The sequence below is a fragment of the Monodon monoceros genome, unplaced genomic scaffold (genome assembly GCF_005190385.1).
Source record: "Monodon monoceros isolate NGI ecotype Baffin Bay Population unplaced genomic scaffold, NGI_Narwhal_1 Super_Scaffold_7, whole genome shotgun sequence".
In the NCBI taxonomy this organism is placed as follows: domain Eukaryota; kingdom Metazoa; phylum Chordata; class Mammalia; order Artiodactyla; family Monodontidae; genus Monodon; species Monodon monoceros.
This window is the reverse complement of record NW_021703784.1, coordinates 100,545,024-100,559,864: the sequence shown is the minus strand read 5'-3', so window position 1 is coordinate 100,559,864 and position 14,841 is coordinate 100,545,024. Positions and strand designations below refer to the sequence as shown.

The 14,841-nt window shown below is 48.1% G+C and overlaps 1 long non-coding RNA gene across 1 annotated transcript; it reads right to left on the bottom strand.

Annotated features, from left to right (window-relative positions):
* Nucleotides 1–9,088: 9,088 nt before the first annotated feature.
* LOC114887682 lies at nt 9,089–10,244 on the bottom strand. The gene is made up of 2 exons (XR_003791562.1): nt 9,738–10,244; nt 9,089–9,539 (listed from the first exon to the last, which is right to left on the bottom strand). It is a non-coding gene; the product is annotated as an uncharacterized LOC114887682 (long non-coding RNA).
* Nucleotides 10,245–14,841: the final 4,597 nt, after the last annotated feature.

The window sequence follows — 14,841 nt, the reverse complement described above, 5'->3', positions numbered from 1 at the left end:
ATGATGGCGGTTCTACATGTACTCACGTGACTCGCCCTACTGCTAAGTGAGAAAAGCACGTTGATAACGATAGACAGTATAAAACAGTATTTTCCCACTTATCACCTATGTTCTTTGAATATTAGATGTGGATAAAAACATACAGAAAAAGGTCTGGCAGGAAAAGCAGCAGGCAGGGTGAGGGCAGCGGTGCATATTGGTGGTGCCGCCCCGGTCAGTCAGGCTTTCATTCTGTATAACATGAGAGCATCCACCTACCGCTTACCCAATTACACTGACCAGAGTAAGAGAAGCAATGGGAAAAATCGATTAATTGTGTTAGAGTCACATAGAGACTCCAAATGAACTACACACAAGGTAAAGGATGAATCTTAAAATCATTAAATGAGAATAATTCCATAAGCTTATATACAACATAATACCTTTTCTATAAAATTAGAAACAACTGAAATGAAAATTATAGTTTAAAAAACACATTTAGGTAAGTTTTTTCTTTTTGCAAAGTTATATCAGAAGAAAGCAAGTAAAAGATACACCTAGCATTGAGGAGGACGATTACTTTGGCCTAGAGGGAGGCAGGGAGGGAGATGGGGGAGATGACCAGGACCACACAAGCAGAGGAAGTTACTGTCTAAAGTCCTGTTTATACAGTGAACAGAAGATTCAAAAATGCTTGCCACATTAAAAACATCAAGGAACCAAATAAAAGAGAGCCATATTATGTCTTGAACCAAAGATTAACCCAGTTCTGTGTGCTCAAGTTCCAACAAGGAGAAGGAATACTCTTGCCTTGAGAGGAGTATCATAGCTTCCAGTTACTAGATTTTATAACCTAACGAATAGTAACGGTCATTAAAATTCATTGCATTTGATTAGAAACAACAAAAACTAGAGACTAAAAATTTGAGAGCCAGATTCAAGCAGATAATTACAAGAAGCTGCTATTGACAAGACCTGGAACAAAAGAGCAATGACAGTATTCACTCAGTAAAAGTCTGATAGTTCAACTTTATCAGTGTAATTAATTATACACTCGATAGGCTGGATCCATAACTCCTTAAATGGAGAAAAGCACTTATCGTAATGCGGCAGTACATACATGTTTAGCTACTACAGAAAAAGTAAGCAGAAGCAAACCCAACACCCCATTTGTTATTATTAGACTCGTTACAACAATTTTTAAAAAGTTTTTGTATAACAGATACTTTTTGAGCACAAATACAAAAGGAAAAAACGAGATTAAGTTTGACAACTACTGGCAAAATCTTCAAGATCTTTATACAAATCAATACAGAAATTTTATATGGTAAATGCTCCAAGAGGAAGAATGCAGATGGTAAATCAGGTGGTAAAGCAGACAGTAATTACAGAAGTACAGACTGACTACTAAACTACTTTTCAAAGTAGCAATAAATACTTCATAACATTGGATTTAGCAACAATTTCTTGGACGTGACACCAAAAGCACAGGTAACAAAAGTAAAAATAGATAAATTGAATTACATCAAAATCAGAAACTTCTGTGCAAAGGACACAACAGTGAAAAGGCAACCTATGGAACAGAAAAACATATTTGTAAACCACATATCTGATAAAGGGTTAATATCCAAAATATATAAATAACTCCCATAAATCAACGGCAACAAAAAAATAAACCATTTTTTTAAATGGGCAAAGGACTTGAAAAGACATTTCTCCAAAGATATACGAATGGCCAAATAACATGAAAAGATGCTCAACACCACTAATCACTAGGGAGGTGCAAATCAAAACCACACTGAGAGACCTCTCACACCCATCAGCATGGCTGCTACGAAAACAGCAAGTATTGGTGAGGATGTGGAACTTTGTAAACCGTCCGTGGGAGGGTAAAATGGTGCAGCTGCTACGGAGAAGAGTATGGCAGTTCCCCCCAAAATTAGAAATAGAAACACCCCATGATGCAGCAATACTGCCTCTAGGTGTGTATCCAGAAAAATTGAAAGCAGCGTCTCAAAAAGGTATCTGTACACCCATGTTCATAACAGCATGATTCACAATAACTTAGAAGCAGAAGCAACCCAAATGTTCACGGATGAATGGAGAAACAAGATGCGGTACGTACATACAATGGAATACTCTTTTAAAAAGGAAAAAAAATCTTGACACATGCTACAACATAGATGAGCCTAGAGAACATTATGTGGAGTAAACTAAGCCAGTCACAAAAAGACAAATACTGTGATTCCACTTAATATGAGGCACCCGGTGTCACACTCATAGGAACAGAGAAGTAGAATGGTGGTGGCCAGGCGCTGGGGGAGAAGGGAATGAATGAGGAGTTTAATGGGTACAGAGCTTCAATTCTGCAAGATGAGAACGTTCTGGAGATTGGCTATATTCACAACAATGCGAATATAGTTAACACTACTGAACTGGGCAGTAGAATATGGTTAAGACGGTGAAATTCATGTTATGCATACTTTACCACACTTTTAAGAAAGTAGCAATAAATAACATAGAAAAACCTGATGTTAGCAATTATGAAGGGAAATGGATAAACTCACAAGAGAAGTGTAAGGTTTCTGGAGAGTATCCGAGAGTCTGTGGCAAGAGTTAGAAAACCATGCATACTCAGTGACCAGGCAATGCCACCCCAGAGAACAGAAATGTATGCATATACTTGTACCAATACATATTTACGTATTTTCACAAAACTTACAGAGATGCCCATAGCAGCACGATCGAAAATTGTCAAAACACTGTTTACAACTTAAGAGACCGGCTCAACATCCTAGAGCATAAGCACAATAGGATAAAATGATGCAACTGAATGATATTTTTTGAGGTCATGGCCCCCTTCAGCAAGCTTATGCTTTCCATAGAAAAATACACACAGTTTCAGAGCACTCACAGACCTCTAGAAGCCTTCCATGGAATTCCTGTGGGAGAATTTAACAATCCTGAGAAAAAACCACTTCCAATGAGTTTGTGGGCTCTGCTGATATATGGAAATGTGGATGCAAACAAAATTAAGTGTAATATCAGAACAGTCCAGAACACGCACACGGATTACACTACATAAAAGGCCCAGAGCAAGGCAGGCAACTAGAGGACGAGGAGAGGGAACCAGAGGAAGCAGATTGATCTGAGGCTGGGCAATGAAGGACAAGAAGGAATCACGGTACGTGCTCAGTGAGGAGTGGCTGAAATATAGACGCCCATTTCCCCCATTTCACAGGTGAGGAAAACAGGCCCGGCGAGGCTCAGTAATGTGCTCCCAGTCATAAAGCTCCCAAGTCAGGAGTAGAACCACATCTGTCTGTCTGCACCTGCTTTTGAGCACCCCGCCTGCACCCAGGGTTGCCTGCTGGGCGCAGTTAACACAGCAGCCACCTGCCCCTCAGGTCTTCGGTGAACCGTCCCGTTGTGACAACAAGCCTCCCAGCTGAGGGCACGCTCTCTGCCACTCCATCATCTGGCCACAGGGACGTGGGCACTGGGAGGGAGCAAGCCTCCCCTACTACACACACACAACAGACTGCACAGTAAACTCCGGTTGGATTGGATGTTTAAATGTAAAAAATGAAACCATACAACTGTCACAAAATAATACAGATTAATATGTATATACTTTCCGGGTAGGAGAGATCTAAGCATAACATGAGTACAGAAACCATAAAGAGTGACAACCTCAGAAAAACTGTAACTTTTGTATGTTTGAAACACAACAAACAAATGAAAAGGCAACATACAAACTGGGAAAAATATTTGCATCAAACATACGAAGCAGTATTAATATGTAAGTGCTTTTACAAAACAACCGATAGAAAAATGAACCATTAGGAAGTGTAAAGTCACACATGCACGCACATAATAACACTGCAGGTGGCCAATGAACACACAGATATTCAGTGTCACTAACAGTGCGCACACCCCCTGGTAAAGCAGCCTGGATCCACCCAGGAAGCAAAGGTTTTTAGTATGACACTACCCACTCTGAGAAAAAGGGGAGACAGCTAGGTTTACCTCAAGAGTGAGAATGCTAGTTTACAAAATCCCTCCCTGGAGGGCAATTTAGCAATAGGAACCTAAAGTCTTAAGAAGTCTGACATAGGCAATTGGCGTGTAGAAATGTATTCATGTATCGCAAAGAAATATCAGATGTGATAAAAGTTTGAGCTACAGGGGTCATCACACCATTACTTCCTAAGAGAATAAAAACTGGAAAATAACTCATATGTCATCTAAATGAGATTAAATTGATAGAGGCATACAATAGACATTATGTCACTACAAAAGATGCTTCCAGTGCCAGGAAAAGATGTTCATTGTATATTAAGTGAAAAGAGTTGCACAACAGAATTTACAGTATAATTCCACTTCTGTATAAAAAGGCATATATCCTATGCATAGGGGAACAAACCTCTAGAAGCAAAGATGCCAACAACTGTCAACAGATTACTGAGGATTTTGTTTATATCAATTTTATTTGTAAACCTTACAATAATAAACCCTTTTTACAACATGAAAACTCAACTAAGAGTTATTTAAAAGAAAAGAAGAGGGAAGTCGGTGCAGCCCTGAGGGGCCCTGGAGGGTAGAGGCCTCCAGCAGGCAGTGTCCTACGCATAAGATAAGGTGGTAGAGGCGGCTTCCTCCTCACCCAGAGGAAGGTCAAGGCCACACTCCCTGGGACACACATCTTTACATCTTTCTTATTTTTGCTACCTTCCTCTTGCCATTTCCAAACTGCATCAGTGTATTTTTGTGTTAAATGTGAACATTTAAAATATACCACAGATACCTGACGCCTGTTTTGGCATTTCATTTAATGTCAGCACTGCACAATAAGTACTGCTCAAGGCCAGAGGTTAACATTTCCTCCTGAAACTAAAGTACAGTCAGAGAGGTTAGCCCTGGCATGCCTAAGAGGTCCTAGGAGTCCCTTCACAGCCATAAGACAAACCAAGGGCAGACAACGGGGTGAGGTGGGGGGGTGGGGAAGGGCAGTTACCATCCAACCCCTTTGGTAACACAGGTCATTTCTGCAGTCAGTGTGTCCAACCTGGGCCCACAGAGGAGCCTCAACCAATGCTTCCTCTCAGGCTATTCCTTTCTGAAAGAACGTCCGAATTCAACTCTTGCTGTTCTTATACCCCATCACTTTTAATTTGCATCAGATCACCATTTTCTACCTAACTTCCACAAGCCCACTCACTGAATTTCATTGTACGATCCACCACCTCTGAGAGTTCAGAGGGAAGGCTGAGGTCAGATCTACATACGAGGATGCAAGCTGATTAGCAAAGATCACCAACACTGCCATCAACACCTGCGCCCTATCCCACCCTGCCTGAGGGTAGTGAAGGGTAAAGAACAGGCCCAGGGGCCCCAGACAGAGCAGAGGCCAGGAGGGCAAGGGCATAGCCTTCAGCTGCCTGCTGTGCGCCTGTACTTTACAACCCCTTCCAATGACAAACACTTATACCCCTGTGGAGAAATTCTTTATCAGCCCACCACAGTCGCTAAGAAACAGTACCCAGAGGCGCTGGTAGCAATTACCCTCAAGTCTGGAAGCAAGAGTTTAGTAATCACCATATAAAAACAAGAGGAGAAACAAGTTCTGAAAACAGGGCAAGGCAGGTGGAGGAGGACGAGGTAAAAAGCAAGGGTAAGGTAGGAAAGGAAGCCTAGACCGTTCTGGGGAAATTGAGGAGTGGGGTGGCGAGCAGGGGAAGGATCCTCGAAGCTGCACAGCGGTGTCCACTCTTGGCAGGGCTGTGAGCCCTGGACAGGCAGCTTGCTGGTGGGCCCCTAACTCCAGCGTCTCAGGAAAAAACACGTAAGGGCTCACGTGGACAGAGGAGGCAGGCAAACAGGAGGCGCCAGTGAGGACAACAGCTGCTCTCCCAGGCCTTTGTTTTGGTCACAGCCTGTCGCATTCCCCTTTCCACTCCCTTGGAAACAATAGCCTCAGCAGAGGCTGGCAGTGGTTTCTATTCCAAGCCCAAAGTTTGTCTGCTGGGAAGCAAAACCTTATGGCCCCAAAGAATGAACACTGAACAGCGGTACAAGAATGAGCTCCCAGGATGCATTGCTGTTGCGCCTTCCCCACCCAGGACACAGGATCAACTTAGAGTCACAACACATACTCTGGATTCCAAACGCTCTCCTCACACCCTGGGTGCGTAGTCCTGGCCTGCTTCGCACAGCACTTAGACACAATTTAGCCCAAATTCTTTTATCACTCACCGAAAGGAAAAAATTTAAGCCAACGTCAAATTCTTTAGTAAAATTAGAATTACGTGCGTTAAACCCAAATCCCAGATACATTCCAGCCTCCCAAAGACCACAAATACATACATCAAATACATATTACATGTCCGTTCTATTTAGCTTGTTTCCTCCAAGCAAACAGGAATAAGGCGGTCCCCTTTTTGACAATACCATTTGGAAATATAACCAGGTAAAATTCCAGGGTGTTACGAAGTACTCCCCCACCTTGACAATGACCTTCATTGGCTTGGTGGTTTGGCATCACATTTTGCGCAACCATCACACACTCCCAGTGAGCAGAGCCCCTCCCCACCTACCAGACTGCAGGCCATTCAGGATGCGCCAGTTGTTTCAGGTTACCACACTCCACTTAAACGCTCTCAATGTGGAGCTACTTTAGTAAATCTAGGCCTAAATCTACAATATGAAGGTACATTCAACTTCATTATGAAGGCAACTTGATACACAGACAAGATCAGCGGTGCCCACTCTTGGCAGGGCTGTGAGCCCCCGCACAGGCAGCTTGCTGGTGGGCACCTGACTCCACAGTCTCTTTATGAAGGCAACTTGATATACAGACAAGATCAGGGTTGAAAAAATATAACATAGCAATACAAACAATTCTAATGAGTTTAGAACTCAAACCTTTATTCATGTTGTAAAGGGGAAGAATGATTATTAGCAGTCACATACATGGTGTAACAAGACTGGTTCTTCCCATACAGAGCAACATAAAAGTACTTTTTCCTCCTACTTTTATTACAGTTTCAATTTCACAACAGCTTACCATTTCCCCATACATGCATGACTAGTGTTCTTTAAATTCCAATGACAGTTACTATATCATGCCCAAATCACGGGTTAAGAACTGAACTATGTCAACATATTTTTAAACATTTAAAAGAGAACCTAGAAAGATCCCAAGTGTATAAATATTGGGGATTTAAAATTTTCAAAGTGAAATTCAATGGGAAGAGGAACAAGATAAAAAAGCCACTGGTATTACTTTATCACAAAGGATTCGGATCTTTCCCTGAATTTTCACAAACACACCATAATCTAGTAATAAAGCACCTCCCCATCCCCAGTTTCGCTTGTTTCCCAAACTGATTTTGGCTGATAGTTTCCCCTCTAATACGGTTATCACTTAAAAAACACAAACATTCAAACTAAAGATACAGTGGATTACTAACTGTAACCTTAGCAAGCCTACATGGATTGTTTGCCACCAAATATGACAGTAATTTTACAGTGATCACAAAGTCATTAGGTTCTCCTTGTTACAATGACAACGAAAAGTAAAAACTCTTGCTGTTTCTAATTAATACTCATCACAAAGAAGAGATGTGCTTATAAGGCAGGAAGTAACACAAAATTCCTTTAGAAATCATTGCATTTTCACTTTGCTCAAGTTTTCAACTGCAAAACCTCAGTGAAAAAAAATGTTGCAAACCCAGAAGAGTACATCTCACCATCCTAAGTGCACTCCAAAATCTCAAGCTTACTTTAAAAGCCCACAATATGGGTATTTAAAGTCTTTTCGAAGACCTCTCCCAAATACCACACATCTCCAGATAAACCACGTAAGAAGCTTGAAAGCAGTGGAGGATGTTAACCTGCTGATGCAAGTTTCTGACATCAATCTTTCAAGCCACCAATAACCAGGTCTTCAGTTACCTTCTCAGTCTTCCCCATCTTGCAGCAAAGCAATTTTGCTTTTTCCCCTGCACTTAGCAGAGTTTTAAGCATTTTAGAATGTTTCCAAGCAACTGTTTTCTGTGCTTCCAAGCGATAATTTAACTAGCATTAACAATTTACTATTAACTAGTAATTTCTTTGCCCATGAGCTCTATATAATTCCCCAGAGCTCTGTCTACTGATCTTTTCTCCAGAGAATTCCCTTCAACCCACATTCCCTACCACTCCCACCCTCTACAACCCACACCTAACCACAACCCTCCCCCCCTCCCCCCTTTCTCCATGCCCACCCCTCCCACCCCTCCCAGCACCTGCGGCAGGCTTTTCCCTCCCCACCACCCCTCACCTCAGGGTCCTCCCATCTGAACACTAAGATTACTCTCAAATCTGATCAAGTAAAACTGAAGTTAAAAAACACAAAGAGCAAGATGAATCAAAGATCACTACCGGTATCCTGACCGCTCCCTTCTTAGTAGGAATGCCCAAACTAGACATGCCATTTCTATCACAATTGGGGCATGACCAACCCGTACCTCCAGCACGGTACAATGACCCCCTCAATTTGCCAATTGGCTCATTTAAGTATTTGCCTAAGGCATTCAATCTTGAACACTTTCCCAACACACAGATTGTATCATCGCACTAAGAATTCCTCCGACCAATGCACAGGAAGGCGGGCGGGTGGATGAGAGGGTCACTGGGATCCATCTGCAAGCTCCATCTACAAGGCAGCACTCTGTGTTGTGGCATCGCGTTAAAATGTTCTACAGCTTACGAGTCCTCTGGAAGCAAGGTTCGTAGCACAAAACTAGTACAACAGAAGGCTGAATTTAGAAGATGCAGCATCTGAAAACCTCCACCCCGGAACAGGAGAGGTGCCTGCTGGCATTCACGTGCCCAGAGATCGCTGCTCCCGGATTACACACTCAAAGCAACACATCTGCTGAAGGCCCCGGATGCATCTGCTTTGGACTTTTAAAGATTGCCCCCTCATAAGCTCATCTGAAAACCTTAAAGGATGGTCGCCTGAATGAATACAGGGCTTCCTGAGCAAGGCCTGGAAACAGGACATTGGAGAACTCCTCCTCCTAAGCCTCTGGAAATTCAATCTGTAGACATCAATTTAGGCGGGCTCTCTCCTCCTCCAGGGTCTCCCCTCCTGCACTGCTACGACTCACACTGGCCAGGGGCTCCATTTCTCCTGGTGCCATCAGCTTGCCATGATGAACACTATAGTAACAAACCACGGTCTATGAAGCATTTTTGTACCTTTCAGCTGGTACCATCGCTGTGGGCCCACCCAAGGGTGCACCTTCAATCCCCACCCTCTCCACCAGCAAGCAAAACCAACCCGCCCACCCAGAGTCTCCGCTGGGGACGCCTCTCCTCCTTCGGGATTACCGACAATACCGACTCCGGCAGGGACTCCTGCAACTTTCCCGGCTTACCAGATTACCAGGAGCAACATTTTAAGTGAAGGGGTAACCTCGAGAGAGTTAAGAGGGAGGAGGAAGGGTAGAGTGAGGTCACAGAAGAGGTAAGCATGGAACCTAGAGGAAAAGTCCAAAGGGGTGCACTGCCACCTGGAAAATAAAGTGGGCGTCAATTTTGTCTGCCTACAGCTCCCGCCTGTACAGCGGTTACACGAGGCGCCATACCAGTAACCGCTCAGGGTGGCACGTGACCTCCATCACTCCCTAGACCACCCTCACACCCAGACCTGGGTTCCACCCAGCTGGGCCTGGCTGGACCCTGTCCCGGACCGAGCCAGAATTACATACCGCCCTGGGCCAGAACTGTCAGCCCCGCGAAGCTAAGTTCAGTTTCCACAACACCAGGCCTCATCCCCAGGCGGGTTCACAACCCTCTGTCTGGAAAAAAAGGGGGCTGCTGGTATTGACAAGTTCAAGTTCTGCCCTCCCTGCCTATCTACGTCCCTGTACCCCACTGCCTTCCTTCCTGCAAATTTTCAGGGCATCGACTGCCCAAGTGTGCCTCCAGCAAGGGCCGCGAGACCATCAGCCTTCTCCTGTCTCTCTGCCTTCCTCCTTCCGTACAAAGAAGGGCACTGGGGACCGCTCAGCCTACACAGGAGCGGCGCCCTCCTAGAGGTCAGGCTCCCCTTCTCCAGCAAGCAGCTGCGACAGCCAGGCTGGGGTGTCCTCCTCCCCCACGGGTTACTGTGGGCACTTCCAACGCAGCTCTTCCCAGCACAGTTCCCCCAACATCTAGTCTCCCCTTCAACCTTCCTTCTCCTGGCACCCCCCACCCCCCGTCCCATCTAACTCTGCCATCTCCCCCACCTGTCCCCTGAGACCCTAAACTGGCCACCTCCTCCCCCAAAACTAAGCCCAAGGGCCCCGCCCTCCCTGTCGCTAACTCCTGCTGGACAGGCCACAACTTTTGCTTTTATAGGCCTGGGCCGCCTTACCCAGGGCATTGCTCAACAGGACGACTCCTCCACTGCCACCGGAAAAAAGTCCCTCCCCGACCCTGGCGAAGGAGACGATTCGGGGCGGCTCCCGCTCTTCCGGGGTGTCCACCTTCTCAGATTCCCCAATTATCCCCCACTCTCCTTAGCAAGTGCTTCCTGAGATCAACGACAGATCTCAAGGTCACTTAGGGAGGCGGATTCCAACGGGGCGGGAGGGTAAGCCCTCTTTTCGGCCGGTGATGGTGCCAGGGTTGGGGAGGCATCACCGGTCCTGGAGGTTGGGGGGGGGGCTAGATGGCGGAGGCGGGCTGGGGCTGCTCTTTCGAGTCTAAGGGAACTTTTGGGGTCGCCTCAGGTCACCCCGCCCAGAAGAAGCCCGAAAGAAGGGCCGGCAGAGCGTCTGGAAAATTCCAGGCGGCGGCGGAGGGATCTCTGCAGAGGGCGCATCACTCCCCGCGGCGTTGTGGGGGTGGGGCGGAAGCGCGTGACTCCTCGGGCGTTGGCTGGGCCTCGTGAGCGCCTGTGATGTCAGTGCTGAGGCGCGCCGGTTGCGGTGTGGGGGGGTGGGGGTGGGGGTGGGGCGGCCCGAGCTCCGCGAGGCTGGATCCAGGGACACGCCTACGGGGAGCCGGACCCGTAGCTGTGCTTAGTGTTTCTGGTTAAGAAACCCTGCTGTGATTTTTAATTTTAAAAGTTCATTAAAAAGTTAAGCCCCAGGCTTCCCTGGTGGCGCAGTGGTTTAGAATCCGCCTGCCAATGCAGGGGACACGGGTTTGATCCGTGGTCTGGGAAGATCCCACATGCCGCGAAGCAACTAAGCCCGTGTGCCACAACTACTGAGCCCGCTCTCTAGAGCCCATGAGCCATAACTGCTGAGCCCACGTGCCACAACTACTGAAGCCCGCGCGCCTAGAGCCTGCGCACCGCAGTGAAGAGAAGCCCGTGCTCGCCGCAACTAGAGAAAGCCCGTGTGCAGCAACCAAGACCCAACGCATCCAAAAATAAATTAAAAAAAAAAGTTAAGCCACCGCGTTGCTGCTAGGTAGCTTGAGGGGCGTGTGTCGTGGCTTTGTTATTCTCTGTTACCAGGGGCTTGGAGGCTTGAAGTATTTCCTCAGAAAAGTTGTCCCTGCTGGGTAAGAATACTTGATGATTATTAATTATGTATTAAATGGGAAAAGGCAGATGCAAGGTAGTGAAAAGCAAGATCTTGTTTGTGCAGAAGACAATACGTGTAATCGCGTGGCAACAAGACCAAAAGAGTATAGGTATTCAACCCGCTTTCCTTTTGGTTTGGGAGGTGGGGAAAAAGGAGATTTGGGGGGAAAAACTAGTTTATCCAGGTCAGTTTACAGCCCGTGATGGTCCTCAGGGAGCCTGTCTGGTGGCTGCTGGGGGCACTTTTCGCTGGCTGCCCACGTGGAGCAGTCCCCCAACCTGCGTCTCCCAAAGCGGAGGCAAAAGCAAACCGGTGAACTCTTGTCCCCTCCACCAAGGCGACCCATTTTGAAATGGGTCGCTGGCGTCTCCCTTGCCAGTGTGGGACCAGCGGGAGGAGGAGCCACAGCCCCAGACCCCGCCCCCGCCCCCCCCCCCACCGGGGGCCTCCTCTCAGCCCTGAAGCCCCTGCGCACAGCCGGAAAGACAGTGGTGCGGAACAACTGAGAAGGGCCTGTCTCCTCCCGGGATAACCACCCACACCCCAAACAAACCCGCCTGTGACAACAGGCTCCCTTGGCAGCAAGGGGGAAACTGGGGCAGGTTTTTTCCCCTGCCTCTATGAGATGGCATCTGCAGGCGGGGCTGGGCCCAGCTGGGCACCCTCCCTGAGTCCTTGGGAAACTGGTGACTCTCCTGTGACCCTTGTCACAGAATGTCGAGTACGTGGCAAGCCCAGGGTTATTCACAGGGCTGCTCAGCTGCCCTCTCCTGCCAGGGAAAGATTCTGGCAGCTCACTTTTCCCCAAGATCTGCCTCATCCGTCTTGTACTGGCAACATTGCTAGGGGTGGGTTGAGAAGACTTGGCCTGAAAGAACAGTGTGGAAAGAGGGAATTGCCTGTCAGAGTGTTCTAGAAAGGCCGGGAGGTGTGTGTAATATCAAGCAAGTGCCTTCTATGCTGTGTCACTGTGCCAGACTGTGGGCTCAGCCCTTTATTTATCTACACGGCGGCGCCTGAGAGGCGGTGATAATTGCTGTGTGTCAGCTTCCCAGGCCCAACTTGATGTCTTAGCTTGCTGTTCTCTACCTGGTCTAATAACCTTCCTCATTCACACATATTATTCCCAAATTCCAGAAACAAACTATCTTAGATTTAGAGCAGGAATAAGTGGAATTAGCAACACACAAAGCATTAGGATACTACAAATCTTAGGAGTCCCAACACAAAAGGAACTAAGGGCTTGCTTTGTGCCCTTGTGTCTGGAGGGGCCCAACTCCATTTTCAAGGACAAAATGGCACAGTTTCAGTGGGTCCTGGTTTCAGTTTCTACTGGCCTCGGAGTTCTTTGGAGATGGAATGTGTTTGAGGAGGGATGAGGGTAGAAAACCGCACAGGGACCTCTCTGTCCTGCCTGAAGGGGCCAAGGCAGTACTCACAGTAAGGTGGATAAATGTGGGGCTTGGGTTCTGCCTCTTTCTCTGCAAATGGGGCTAAAAATACTTCCACCCTGACAGAGCCGGAGGGCAGGGCAGCCAGTGCGTCAGCAGATTTTTCTAGATCAAAACAAGCTGTTCCAGTAAACAGCAGTAAACAGAGGACCTCGGTTCCCTGGGTGGGGCTGGGTGGTGATAGGTCTGCCCCACCCAGGTGGGTGGCAGAGGCCTGCTCGTTCCTGGGCAGCCCACTTAGGGGCTCAGGGTTGCAGGGGTAAGGAGGAGAGGGAGGACCCCTCGGGCAACATCCGGATTTGAGGGCCAGGACCCGGGCTCACAGCCGTGGTCACCTCGCATTCTTGTTCTGAAGCTAGCTCAGCTCTGTTGTTTCAGAACACACATCAGCCCGAGAAAGGACCCAGGAGACAGAAGAAGAGGGGTAAGGGACTTCCCTGGCGGTCCAGTGGTTAGGACTCTGTACTTCCACAGAACGGGGCACGGGTTCAGTCCATGGTCAGGAAACCAAGATCCCATAAGATGCACAGCACAACCAAAAAAAAAAAAAAAGGAAGCGTGAGAAAGAGGTGATACTTGAGGTTCAAGATGGGTAGAAGGACGACAGTATTGCTGCTGCCACTAGAGAATGTGCCAGAGCCCTGCCGCCATCCCCACAGGTCCAGTTCCAGAACTGTGGCCTCCTGGATCACCTTGGGCTCTCCACTCACAGGAGACTCTTGTCTGGGGCCTTTTCCTTCTGAGCCCTGAGGCCCCTGGTTTCAGGGCCTGGGTGAGCCTGGGTGAGGAACTGCATAGTCACCGCGTGCTGGCTGAGAGCCCTTCCTGCCCTGACTCACCTCACAGCGGCCCAGCAGGAACAACAAACAGGAACTCCCCACCCAGCGCCCACTGGCCTCTCCAGCCTTGGCAGGAAGCAGGGCCTCAGCCTGGGCTCTGGCCCGGTCCCCCCACCCCACCTTGCAGCATGACCCTGGCAGGTCCTTAACCTCCCCCAGCGTGCTTTCCTTGTTGTTCTCACTTCATGATTCTGATGAATACTGTTCTACCTGAAAGTGCTTCACCCATTGGCCTCCTGGCCCAGCCCTCCCTCAGCTCCTTCCGGCCTCTGCTCAGAGGTCACCTTCTCATTGAGCCCCTCAAGCGAGGGGTTTCTGTCTGTTTTGTCCTCCCCCGGTTCTCTGTGTCCAGCAGGTCCGTGAAATGGCCCTGGCATGGAGCAGACCTCCATCAATGTGTTGACCAAACAATCATCAATATTACAGTAAAGGTCACTGTCCACTGTGAGGCTCTCAGTAAATACTTGTGATGTTTCTGGACTGATCGAAGGAAGGAAATGAGTTTTCAGGTCAGCAGCAGGCCCACAAACTCCAATGACAGGCCCAGATCTGGGGGCCTGTCCAGCCCTGGACTCCCAGGTCTGGAGAGGAGGAGAAAGGGGAGGCGCTGCTCCCTGTGGCCTGGGCCCAGCAGCTCACACAAAGGGTCTGGCGCAGCTAAAGAGCCAGGGGAGCGTCTCTCGGCCAACGCTGACAGGAGGCATTCGAGGGAGAGGGCGTGGGGGTGGATACTCCCCAGGCCCTGGTTTATAAAGCGGAGGAGGAAGTGGGCCAGCCCACCTGCATTTCATGCTCTCATTTTTGGGGCCCATGTGTGTCAAAAGGAGAGGGGAGAAGCAGCGAGGGTATCCTAAGTTAGGAGAGGGCTTCTCACACATGTGACCCATGCCTCCTCTGGAGGTCGCAGGGCCTGTGGGCTCTGGGTTCCTGAAGCCCTTACCTAGCCACTGCTGCATCTCCAACCGCGAGCCCCCTGTGCTTAGGGCCAGGCCTCGGCCTCGG